We start from the raw sequence: 12179 nt of genomic DNA, 5'->3' as shown, positions 1-12179 counted from the left end.
TGACAGAGCTAGGATTTGGTCTTGGTCATGATCGAGGCCAGAGTCCTGGGCTTTCAGTTTCCCAAGTTGTCTTCTTCACTGTTACAGTTCTCAAACTTTTCATCTGTAAAATGAGGCTAGCAGTACCAACTTTCACATCACTTTTCCTCCACTTGTTGATGTTTTAAGGAAAGACCCAGAAGGAGGAAAGGTTTTCTGCTTTCTAGTCTGTTTCCCAATATAATGGAGACAGAATCTGAAAACAGATCCCAGAAGGTGGTTGGCTGTGGGACATTTAAACTGATAGTATTAATAACTTACTCTTGTTTGACCTCTTTTGGCCATACACCAAAGCAAGGATTTGGCACGATCTAATCAAACACGGGGCAGGCTGTGATCAGTCTCAGTGGGTCCCTAATGGCTCTGGTAAGATGAAACACCAGGACAGATGCTGGTCCCACAGCTCACTTATGACAAGACCTTGAGAAAAGTGCCATGATCTCAGTATTGCAATGGCTGGGCATAAGGGGACCAAAGAAACTTTTGTCCCCTATGGTCTGAATGAAAGCATGCAGCACACAGGGAAAACTCTCCAGAAAATCCAGCAGAGACCCTTGCTTGGTTGTTTCATGAAACAGTAAGTAGACTGGAGAATGTCATAACAAACCACAAACGACCACAGAAATAACTGGGCGCAGCTTTTGTCCAGATTGTTTAGCTATCATCTGTTCTTATTGCAACAGTCTGAAAAATAGACCACACTTGGAATTTTTAAAGCCCCAGGGAGAGAATTGAGAGGCTGCTGTTTTTTGCCCCTGGTAACCTTATCTTCCTTCAATTCTAACAACATCTTTCCTCACAAAACTGCCCATTTCCTTGCTTTTCTTTTGTAGAATTTCTATGTATATATGGGGATTTGATCTACCCACAGGATAACTGCATTGTTCCTTTCTAGCAGGAGTTTATAATAATAGGTTTATTATTAATCCCACTTATTGCAGATTTTTTAGGAATATAGTATTATTATATTAGTATTATTAGACTATGTTCAAGGTAAATAAAATTATATACCTACCTGAAAAATATCAAGTTCAAGGGTGTGTGTGTGTGTGTGTGTGTTTGTTTCCCTTTCACGTGTATGCGTGTGAAGGGGAAACAGAGAAAATGAAAGAGAGGAGAAAAAAATGTGGGTGTAAAATTAACTGACCCTTTTATCCCAATAACTTTAATATAAATATCTTTCCAAATTACTATTCATCCCAGTTCTTTGGCAGAAGTGTGTGTTTGTGTGTGTATATGTGCTCAGTCGCTCAGTCATGCCTGACTTATTTTGTGACCCCAAGGACTGTCGCCCACCAGGCTCCTCTGTCCATGAAATTTTCCAGGCAAGAATACTGGAGTGGGTTGCCATTTCCTACTCCAGGGGATCTTTCTGACCCAGGAAGTACCATGTCACAAACAAATGATAATAAGTAAAGGAAGAGAGGGCTCAGAATGATGGAGTCAGTTGGGGAAATGTTTCCAATTTTCTTCCAGATAGTGAAACAGATGGTGATTGTTCTTGACGCTTTTCTGCTTCCTCCTCTCTTTTTCTTCTATTCCTTCCTCTTCCTCTTTTTCTTCATCTTTGGCTTCTTTATCTTCTTTTAAATTCTTTTTTATATAGTAAAATGTACATAAAATTTACCATCTTAAGTGTACAGTTCAGTGACATTAAGTACACTCATATTTCTGTGCAATCATCATCATTCGTCTCCAGAACTTTTTTTCATCTTGCAATCTTGGACCTGTACCTGTTAAATGATAACTCCCCATTTCTTCCCTGTCAACCCCTGGAGGACTACCAGTCTATTTTCTCTATGAATTTAACTATTCTAGGCACCTCATATGAGTGGAATCACATTGTATTTGTCCTTTTGTGACTGGCTTATTTCACTTAGTGTAATGTCTTTAGGGTCCATCCATGATGCAGCATGTCTTAGAACGTCTTTATTAAAGGCTGAATAGTATTTTGTTGTACGCAGGTATAGTCCACATTTTGTTTATCCTTTCATCTGTGGTTGGATACTTATGTTGCTTCCACCTATTGGCTATTCTGAATAATGCTACTATGAATATAGGTATATAAATAATTGTTTGAGTCTCTGCTTTCAGTTCTTTTGTGTATGTACTCAGAAGTGGAGATACTGGTAATTCTTTATAATTTTTTTAGAAATTGCTGTACCAGTTTTCATATTAGCTGCACCATTTTACATTGCTACCCATTGCACACAAAAGTTTCATTTTCTCCACATTCTTGCAAGTGCTTGTTATTTTCTATTTTTTAAAATCACAGTCATCCTAATGGGTATGAAGTGGTATCTCACTGTGATTTTGATTTCAAGTTCCCTAATGTGTTGAATATGTTTTTATGTGATTACTGCCTATTTATATAGATACTTTGGAGAAATGTCTTTTCAAGTCCTTTTCCATTTTAAAATCGGTTTGTTGTTGTGTTGTTGAATTGTTGGACTTTAAAAACATATTCTGGTTATTAACCCCTTTGTAGATATATGATTTGCAAATATTTTCTTCTATTCTATTTGCCTATTCACTCTGTTGATAGTATCATTCTTGTACAAAAGTTTTAAATTTTGATGTGTCCAATTTATCTATTTTTTCTTATGTTATCTGTAGTTTTGGTGTCATAGTCAAGAAATCATTGCCCAATCCAATATAATGAAGCTTTGATATGTTTTCTTCTAAGAGCTTTATGATTTTAGCTCTTACTTTTACGTTTTTGGGCCATTTTGAAATAATTTTTGTATCACTTTTTTTTTTTAAAGCAGAAGGGGTGCTACATTTTATAGATGTAACTTCCTCTGTTTAAGTTTTTTGTCTGGCATTGTGTGGGGCTCCGATACATGAAACATGATTCTGACCCCAGGAGTTTAAAAGATGAGCACATAGTAGCCATAGTATGAAGCAGGAAGACAATTTAAAGGCAATGGCACCCCACTCCAGTACTCCTGCCTGGAAAATCCCATAGATGGAGGAGCCTGGAAGGCTGCAGTCCATGGGGTCGCTGAGGGTCGGACACGACTGAGCAAATTCACTTTCACTTTTCACTTACATGCATTGGAGAAGGAAATGGCAACCCACTCCAGTGTTCTTGCCTGGAGAATCCCAGGGACAGGGAGCCTGGTGGGCTGCCATCTACGGGGTCGCACAGAGTCGGACACGACTGAAGTGACTTAGCAGTAGCAGCAGCAGAAATAAGCTAACTTCCCTCTGGGTTCTTGTAGTAACATGGGAACTTCAGGTTTTGTAGTATACCTTGTGCAAATCATAGGTCAAAGATGGCACCACAGGAAAAGGGGGCAAAGGGGAAGATAAACTGACAAGATGTGTTGGATTACAGGGCTAAAGTCCCTCTGTGTAGAAGGGGCTGCTTATTGGGGTTTATCTCTTCCAGGCTTACCTGTCCATTAGCCCTGCTCTGTTTAAGTACCATCAAATAATACCTGAAGGGCCTATTTTAATTCCAGATTTTATAAAGTAACAAGAAAATACTTGTTGAGAAGGCAAGCACAGACATGCACACTGATCATTTCAGAGCAGATCACTTCTTACTAAGAGTGGCTGAGGAAAGTGCCTTTACACGACCTCTGTCTGGATCCTTTTGTGGAGGTCCTGGTTCCACGTGGTTCCTTCATTTGTTTCTTGGTTCTATGTTGTTTCATGTTGGTCTAAGTGATACTGTCACTACTCTGGCTCAGAACGGCTATACTCATCCATTACAGAGATTTCTCAGTTTCCACCTTGACATTTAAAGAATAAAAATTTTGTCATATCACATGAACTCTTTTCATCTTATCTGTAATTCTCTTTATTCTCAAAACTGTTTGTGTATTTATTGCACCCCTAAGTGTAAGCTCCATGAAAATAGGGGCTTATTTCTCTGCTCTATCTAGCACTTAGAACTATATCTGGCACATGGTGGGTACTCAGTAAATATGTCTTGAATGGGTGAACGTATAAATGCTGCTGTTAAGTCACTTCAGTCGTGTCCGACTCTGTGCGACCCCATAGACGGCAGCCCACAAGGCTCTTCCGTCCCTGGGATTCTCCAGGCAAGCATACTGGAGTGGGTTGTGATTTCCTTCTCCGAATGTATAAATAAAATTGAGCTATTTTTTGTTCCTGTTTGGTATTGCACATTTTTGTACAAATTAGCATTTCTGAGTGTGCAGCATTATTCTAAGTGTGTACTTTCAAATGCCTTCTAAAAATGTGTTCTTCTCTGTGCCCCTCTGGGTGAAGGTTTTTCTGTTTCCCTGGTTTTTGGTAGGAGAGAGATAACTTGGGTAATAAGCCTCATAAAGAGGCTTCCTACTGTTCATATGTGTAATCCCTCTCTGGACACTTCCTGTGCCACACCATTAAATGTCTAGCCTTGACAACACAGCTGGATTCCTTCACTGCCTCTCTGAAGTTTTATGGTTTACTTACTTAATTCCCTCTGGCAACATACATTAAAGGGCCAACTGCTGCTCTTTTAAGAACCAACACCTAGGTAACCTGGGCAAGTTATAAAATTTCTTCGTGCCTTAGTTTTTTTCATATGTCAAATCGGTTTTTTTCAAATGTCTAATTATTAGTATGTCAATAACTAAAATTGGTTGAGTTGGGCCCTTTTCCAAGCATTTTACATGCAATAGACTTTAATGTTTAATAATGTTTATAAACAATGAGGTAGGTTCTATCATTATCCTCATTTTATAGAAAAGGAAATTGAAGTATAGAAAGTTTAGGTGCTTGACTCAAAGTCTTACAGATCTTAAGTGGTGGAACTGGAATTCAAACCCGTGGAGTTAGACTACAGAGTTAGCACTTTGGGATATATATCCCTGGTCAAGGGATTATGAAGAGGATAAGATAATAAATTAAATTGCTCACATGTCTGGATCAGAACTAGAACTCCATAGATGTCAGTTGTTCTTTTGGCTAACAGCTCATCTCCCTCTATGACAAATATAAAGAAGGTCTTATGAAGACCACAAATACAAGATGAAGACACAGAGGGATTAAATATAAGTGGGTAAAGAATGAATAAAGATATTTTAATTAGCAGTTTTTTTTAATTTCTTTTTTTTTTAATTTTCACAATGTTGTATTGGTTTCTGCCATACAACAATGTGAATCATCCATAATTATACATACATCCCCTCCCTCACCCCAATCCCATCTCTCCATGTCATCGCAGAACGCCAGAGTGGGCTCCCTGTGCTACACAGCTTCTCACCAGCTAGTTGGGAGCAGTTTTAATGGAAGGGTGAACTCTGAGTAAAGAGTTGCTACTGCTAAGTCACTTCAGTTGTGTCCGACTCTGTGCGACCCCATAGACGGCAGCCCACCAGGCTCTCCTGTCCCTGGAATTCTCCAGGCAAGAGCACGTGGAGTGGGTTGCCATTTCCTTCTCCAATGCAGGAAAGTGAAAAGTGAAAGTGAAGTCGCTCAGTCGTATCTGACTCTTAGCGACCCCATGGACCACAGCCTCCATCCATGGGATTTTCCAGGCAAGAGTACTGGAGTGGGGTGCCATTGCCTTCTCCAGAATAAAGAGTAGAAGAGCTAAATAAACCCAGTTCTTACATAGTGAAGAAGCAGAGATGCTTAAGGCTTTGATTGAGGCCAGTTTGAGAAGAGTCTGTGGAGGCAGTGGTAGACCTGCATGCCACACCAATGAAGGGAGGAGGCCTGAAAATGGGGCAGTGATCTCACCCTCTGTTCTGAGCACATCAGCTATGGGAAGAGAGGATTTCTGTGACAGAGTTCCAGGCAGGTGGGAGTTGGAGCAGGAAGGAGAGTGTTCCAATCCCTGAATGAAAAATCCCCACCATTTGTTATCCTCTGTGTGTTTATTATATCTTGCAGGTATGTATGGTCTTTGGAATTCCAGCAGGAAGATGAATGGGAGTGATTTCAGTAGGGGAAAGGCAAACTACCAATGCATCAAATAGATATGATGATAAGATATGGCACCTTGGCAGAAAGCAAGGAAATATATTTAAAGAGTTATAGGATCCTTTCCATATATTAGGGAAAAATATGTTTAGGTTATACAATAGCACATTGCTGAAAGGTTGAGAGACTTGAGAGATGATACACAAAAAAGTATGCAAAATAAATTATTTCAAAACTTGATTTAAGAACATAGGAATGAAGATGTCTGGTCTTACATAACACTTCAGTGCTAGAAAGTTCATTTTTAGAAAAAGTAGAACACAAAGTTAACAGAACACAAAGTTGACAGAATCCAAACACCCCAAAGAAAAACTTTTAAAAATAGGAAGTAGGATAATGTATATGTTGGGAGGTAGGATGGGATGACATCAAAATGCTTTTCTTTGTGGTCACATGTCACTACCCTACTTTTCAGGAGACTAGAACCTTTCTTGGACAAGTCATTTCATCAAGGAATCAGATCGTCTATCATGGCTTATCATGTAAGCCATGATAAGAAAACAAATGGGAGATCAGGGTAGTCATAACAGAGCCTAGAGTGAGGTACAACCCTGGATCTTTTGCCTTAGACCAAGAAGGCTTCTCTAGCTTTAATGTGCATGTGAATCACCCAGAGAACTTGTTAAAATGCAGATTCTGATTCATTCAGTGGTGATGGTATTCTGATTAATTTTGTGTGTGGAGGGTGTGAGGTCCTGAGATTATGCATTTCTTACAACTTACCAGGTGATGAAGGAGCTGCAGGTCCATAGCCTTCATCTTGAGTAGCAAAGGGAGACTTTATGACCTGAATGGTGATAGTTGAGAAAACATGCAGATTTTGGAAAAAGATGAGGAGACTTGTGTGTATGTGTGTGTGAGAGAGAGACAAAATCAAACTGAGAGACAGAGACAAAGGGAGAAACCAGCTCCTTTCAGGGCAGCTTTGGAATTTTAACGAGAAGTAGAACACAGATAGGAAGAAGGACAGGAAGAGTGGGAACATGGTAGCAATTAGACAACGAGACCAGGGCCCCCAGATGATCAGCATCTCTATGCTCCATTCTTAGGAGCCATATTTCCAACATTCTCTGTTCTGTCTCATTTCATGGATGTATACTTCCCATTCTTCTTCTTGAACTGTGTTTTCCCTGCCTTCACCAGATCCCTTCATCTTTTTGAGGAGACTTCTCATCAGGCAAGATCTTCAAATGTTCCTATAGCATATAGTCCTTTTCCTTTTTTACACCTTTCACACTTACAAATGTTCATCATTTCCAAGTATAGGGATGGATTCATTTTGTTCTTTCCATTCTCCTTACACCTAACCTAACTTAGATCCTTGTAGCAGGTGAGCAATGTTAATTTTGAATGAATAGATAAAATAGTATGGATAATCATATGTCCTAGATTTTCTGGGCCTTAGGCCTTTTATATTATGTTTAACACAGATGAAAAAGCTAGTCCCAGAGCCATCAGAAAATATTAACAGGATGAGTTAAGGGGTAATGGAGGAAAAAGCAATGAATGGACCCAGTTAGTCAAATTTAAGGTGGAGAAAACATAGATTCAGCCAAAATGGGTAAATATGTAAAAGAAAACCACCAGATAATAATATGAATAATACTATTTTCTTAAGCACCTAGTATGTGCCTGACACGGTGATTATATATTTAATCTCATCTTGAATCCTTACAAAAATGTTCTTAGGTGGTAGAAACTATGATCTATAGAAAGTAATAATTTTCCCAGGCCACTTGGCAAGGAAGTTAGGAAGAAGATTCAAATTCAGAGGCTAAGTTAGATGCCAGGAACACTTGACCTTGTGATTGTCATCAGTGTCCAACACCTGCCTTTTGCAATAGCCTGTATGCTATTGAGAGCAAAAGTGTCTGTTCTGTTTGGTTAGCATGTTTTTTCATATGTATGTACTCCAGAATAATTGCTGAATGAATGGTCAATGCAATTTGAAATTGCATGTCCTTTCTATTACATTTTGCCTTTTTCCATTTCTTTTTCTTGGGGATGGTCTTGATTACTGCCTCCTGTACAGTGTCACAAACCTCCGTCTATAGTTCTTCAGGCACTCTGTCTATCAGATCTAATCCCTTGAATCTATTTGTCACTTCCACTGTATAAATGTAAGGGATTTAAGTCATACCTGAATGGTCTAGTGGTTTTCCCTACTTTCTTTAAGTCTGAATTTTGCAATAACAAGTTCATGATCTGAGCAACAGTCAGCTCCCGATCTTGTTTTTGCTGACTGTATAGAGCTTCTCCATCTTTGGCTGCAAAGTATATAATCAGTCTGATTTTGGTATTGATCATCTGGTGATACCAAGTGTAGAGTCTTCTTTTGTGTTGTTGGAAGAGGGTGTTTGCTATGACCAGTGTGTTCTCTTGGCAAAACTGTTAGCTTTTGCCCTGTTTTGTTTTGTATTCCAAGGCCAAATTTGCCTGTTACTCCAGGTATCTCTTGACTTCCTACTTTTGCATTTCAGTCCCCAATAATGAAAAAGACATCTTTTGTGGGGGGTGTTAGTTCTAGAAGTTCTTGTAGGTCTTCATAGAACTGTTCAGCTTCTTCAGCCTTACTGGTCGGGTCATAGACTTGGATTACTGTAATATTGAATGGTTTGCCTTGGAAATGAACAGAGATCATTCTGTTATTTTAAAGATGGGTATATCTTTTCTTGCTTGGAAAATCCCATGGGCGGAGGAGCCTGGTAGGCTGCAGTCCATGGGGTCGCTAAGAGTCAGATACGACTCCACAACCCACTCCAGTGTTCTTGCCTGGAGAATCCCAGGGATGGGGGAGCCTGGTGGGCTGCCATCTATGGGGTCGCAGAGGGTCGGACATGACTGAAGTGACTTAGCAGCAGCAGCAGCAGTATATATTTCCTTTATCCTTTGCCTTCGGTGTCTTGTCTTTTCTCATCCTTACAAATAGCTGTATTTGAATGAAGAGTTCCAAAAAATAGCAAGGAGAGATAAGCAAGCCTTCCTCAGTGATCAGTGCAAAGAAATAGAGTCAAATAATAGAATGGTAAAGAATAGATATCTCTTCAAGAAAATTAGAGATACCAAGGGATTATTTCATGCAAAGATGGGTACAATAAAGGACAGAAATGGTATGGACCCAACAGAAGCAGAAGATATTAAGAAGATGTGGCAAGAATACAAAGAACTACACAAAAAAGACCTTCATTGCCAAGATAACCACAATGGTGTCTTCACTCACCCTGAGCCAGATATCCTGGAATGCAAAGTCAAGTGGACCTTAGGAAGCATCACTACGAACAAAGCTAGTGGAGATGATGGAATTCCAGTGGAGCTATTTCAAATCCTCAAAGATGATGCTGTTAAAGGGCTGCACTCAATATGCCAGCAAATTTGGAAAACTCAGCAGTGGCCACAGGACTGGAAAAGGTCAGTTTTCATTCCAATCCCAAAGAGAATGTTTAAACCACCACTCAACTGCACTCATCTCACATGCTACCAAAGTAATGTTCAAAATCCTCCAAGCCAGGCTTCAACAGTACATGAACCATGAACTTCAGATGTTCAAGCTGGATTTAGAAAAGGCAGAGGAACCAGACATCAAATTTCCGTGATTTGATGATAAGTTTGATAATTAAAAAAGCAAGAGAGTTCCAGAAGAACATCTATTTCTTCTTTATTGACTACCCCAAAGCCTTTGACTGTGTGGATCACAATAAACTGTGGAAAATTCTTAAAGAAATGGGAAAACCAGACCACCTCTCCTGCCTCCTGAGAAGTCTGTTTGCAAGTCAAGAAGCAACAGTTAGATTTGGACATGGAAAACAGACTAGTTCCAAATTGGGAAAAGAGTACATCAAGGCTGTATATTGTCACCCTGCTTATTTAACTTATATGCAGAATATATCATGAGAAATGCTGGAATAGATGAAACACAAGCTGGAATCGAGATTGCTAGGGTAAACATCAATAATCTCAGATATGCAGATGACACCACCCTTATGGCAGAAAGTGAAGAAGAACTAAAGAGCCTCTTGATGGAAGTGAAAGAGGAGAGTGAAAAAGTTGGCTTAGAAGTCAACATTCAGAAAACCAAGATCATGGCATCTGGTCCCATCACTTCATGGTAAATAGATGGGGAAACAATGGAAACACTAAGAGCCTTAATTTTCTTGGACTCCAAAATCACTGCAGATGGTGACTGCAGCCATGAAATTTAAAGACACTTGCTTCTTGGAGGAAAAGCTATGATCAACCTAGACAGCATATTAAAGAGCAAAGATGCTACTTTGCTGACAAAGGTCCATTTAGTCAAAGCTATGGTTTTTCCAATAGTCATATATGGATGTAAGAGTTGGACCATAAAGATGGCTGAGTGCCGAAGAATTGATGCTTTTGAACTGTGGTGTTGGAGAAGACTCTTGAGAATCTCTTGGACTGCAAGGAGATCCAACCAGTCCATCCTAAAGGAGACCAGTCCTGAATATTCATTGGAAGGACTGATGCTGAAGCTGAAACTCCAGTAGTTTGGCCACCTGATGCAAAGAACTGGCTCATTTGAAAAGACCCTGATGCTGGGAAAGATTGAATGTAGGAGGATAAGGGGATGACAGAGAATGAGATGGTTGGATGGCATCACCAACTCAATGGACATGAGTTTGAGTAAGCTCCGGGCATTGGTGATGGACAGGGAAGCCTGACATGCTGCAGTCCATGGGGTCGCAAAGAGTCGGACATGACCGAGCGACTGAACTGAACTCTATTACATTATATAACCATGTATGAAGGTAAAATGCTAAAAAGATTTGCCAAAAGACACATATTTTCTTCTTCAACTTTGAGATTTATTTCTGAAAACTCTTGCACTAGAACAGTGTTTTTCAACTGTTTTTCAGTATCCTTCCCCTCCTCCCACCATTCAAAGAGCCTTTTGAGATATTTTTTTTCCCTAAAAGCCTTCCCCTTGAAATTTTAATACCACGTTGTATATCTGTTATGTATTTTGTATATATTTCTGTATTTTATATGTAATAAGAGTAAGATTTCTTTGCCCTCTTCTTTCCCTCCCAAGAACCAGTTTCATTCTCTTGGGAGCAATATCACCCTATTGAGAATGCGTGGATTAGAAGGTTGCACATTGGAGTAAAACTGTGAAAGCACTTAAGATATGTTTTATGTTCAGCTCACAGAGATGTAGTGATGCAGGAGAGTTTGTCAATTATCTTCCTGTGCCCATTCTTCTCTTCTTAAGTAATCAATTGCAGATCTTTAGTGAAGCAAAAATCATCAAATTAGAGAACTATGTATTCCCTAGTCTCCCATCCGTAATCTTCCCTTTGGCTAACTGAACACAATGACCCGGAGCCAAAGGACTACCTTTCTTAGTCTTCCTTATAGACTCCCTTTGGCCGCCTGACCAAGTTAGGGCCAATGAACTAAAAGCAGTGGGAGAGAAATAAATGTCCACATTAAATCACTAGGTTTTGAAGGTCTCTGTTGCTCACTACATTATAAATTATTATTAGGTCTGTATAATTAATTGACAGTTATCAGGCCACATTCCTTATAAATTTTTCAGGATTTCTTCGTATGTCCTTCCTTTGTGTCCACCTTCACAATTTTAATGACTTGCGTTAAACATTTGTATAGAGACAAAAAAGTTATGATGCTTTGTATATATAATACAAATTGCTACAAATTGTGGTGACTACCTTGGAAGTCCACTGATTTTGAGTTAATGACTTAGTCTGTATATAATTGAATTTAGAATAAGAGGAGTTCTCAACTAGGTAAGGATCATTAAATATTCAGGAACAGTCAGTAGGTAGCTGGAAGAGAGAAAAAGGAGGAAAAATAAGATTAGATAAAGTCAGGAATAAAAATCATTTATGTTTTAGATTCATTTCAGGAGGAAGGAAGAAATGAAGCAAAGGAATATTTGGAAATCCGCTTGGGTTACTCTTGATTAGCAGGAAAAAATAAAGATCCAAAGGTCAAAGTTAGTGTCAGAGAGAAGAAAAGTTCAAAAACACAAACGCTTATGGAAAGAATGTGCTTGTGCTGATTTGAATTAGGGTTTTTCCCATGGCTATAGGAAAGCTGCAGAAGACTTGTTACCTGCAGGCTTGATACAAAAGCCATCAATTATTTACCTTAAGAATGAGAGAGAAGAGGTGACAATCAGGAATTGGACATTGTTAGCTTGAGTTTGGGCT

This window comes from Bos mutus, chromosome 8 (assembly GCF_027580195.1).
Source record: "Bos mutus isolate GX-2022 chromosome 8, NWIPB_WYAK_1.1, whole genome shotgun sequence".
Taxonomy (NCBI): Eukaryota; Metazoa; Chordata; class Mammalia; order Artiodactyla; family Bovidae; genus Bos; species Bos mutus.
This window is presented reverse-complemented; position numbering follows the sequence as displayed.